The sequence below is a fragment of the Tiliqua scincoides genome, chromosome 12 (assembly GCF_035046505.1).
Source record: "Tiliqua scincoides isolate rTilSci1 chromosome 12, rTilSci1.hap2, whole genome shotgun sequence".
In the NCBI taxonomy this organism is placed as follows: Eukaryota; Metazoa; Chordata; class Lepidosauria; order Squamata; family Scincidae; genus Tiliqua; species Tiliqua scincoides.
In genome coordinates this window covers 4,636,987-4,638,393 of record NC_089832.1, presented here as the reverse complement: position 1 = coordinate 4,638,393, position 1,407 = coordinate 4,636,987, and the positions used below count along the sequence as shown (strand labels likewise).

General features: G+C 45.6%; 1 pseudogene; it reads right to left on the bottom strand.

The window, feature by feature from the left end:
* Positions 1-327: 327 nt before the first annotated feature.
* Positions 328-447, bottom strand: LOC136663296 (5S ribosomal RNA; annotated as a pseudogene).
* Between the last annotated feature and the right edge of the window lie 960 nt (positions 448-1,407).

The following is a 1,407-nucleotide window of genomic DNA, read 5'->3' as shown; positions in this document are numbered from 1 at the left end:
CTGCTTGATGATGTCTCTTCCGGTCATGACATCATTTCTGGTGGGTCCTGACAGATTCTTATTCTAAAAAGTGGGTCCCGGGGCTACAGGAGTGGGAACCACTGCGATAGACAATAGCAAAACATGGCTATGTTATTTTGGTTGGCAACCTTCAGTCTCGAAAGACTATGGTATAAGCCTACAGCACCTGGTATTCCCAGGCAGTCTCCCATCCAAGTACTAACCAGGCCTGACCCTGCTTAGCTTCTGAGATCAGACAAGATTGGGAGATAGTGTTCAGTATAGGGAGATGTCTGGCAACCTTCAGTCTCGAAAGACTATGGTATAAGCCTACAGCACCCGGTATTCCCAGGCAGTCTCCCATCCAAGTACTAACCAGGCCTGATCCTGCTTAGCTTCCGAGATCAGACGAGATCGGGCATGTGCAGGGTAACAGTTGCTGTCGATGGCTATTTGCAACCCAAATTTAAGTGAGCGGAATACCAGACTTTGCATCCCATTGGGCTGCTGATGGAAGACATACCAGAGTCTTTTATTCTGTGAAACAATGTGGGGGGGAAAACAAGATAAACTGTGAGCAAAAGACATCTCCAATTCAGGAAAGCTGAACAGGTTATTTCCTCTGCTCCCTCCTTCTACATTTCCTCCTTCCACATTTCCATCATATCACGATCACACCAGCCCAACTAGATATGAATGGAGAGGGGGCACAGAGGAGATTAATGAGGCTTTCCCGCTTCTGGCACCCTGGCTAGAAATAAAATCATAATAAATGAACCCTATGAATATTGGGAATCGATATGGCTTTGCGCAGCGTCGCTGGGGAATGATTAGACTGCTTCTTTTCAATTAGATGTAATCTGGAAAATATCATGGAAGGAGAAAGAAAATGTAATTAGGCAGGTAGAGACACTTCGTTTCAATGTGACACATCCTTGAAATAGAAATCCACTGAAAGGGACATCTCTTTGAGCTTCTGTGGCTCATTGAGTGTCCTAAACCCCCCCCCCACCCCCCGTTTATTTTATTCATAGGTTTATATTCCAAGTGTATATTCCTCTACATCCCCGGCATCTTAAATTCAGCATGAGAGACAGGAAGGCTCCGTCCTTAGTTTCTGTCCTTTCCTTCACGCAGATCAAAGCAGAAGAGCACATCTAGTCCAGTGGGATGAAAGCTAGGGACTATCCTGAAATCTTCTTTTTTCCCAGTGTGCCATGAATCTGTGGGACTCCTTGCCACAGGATGTGGTGATGACGTCTGGCATGGATTCCTTTATAAGGGGATTGGACAAATATATGGAGGGAAATTCCATCACAGGTTACAAGCCAGGATGGGTAAATGCAACCTCCTGGTTTTTGAAGTAGGCTAGCTTGGAATTCAAAGGAGTGGCAACAGGATGCAGGT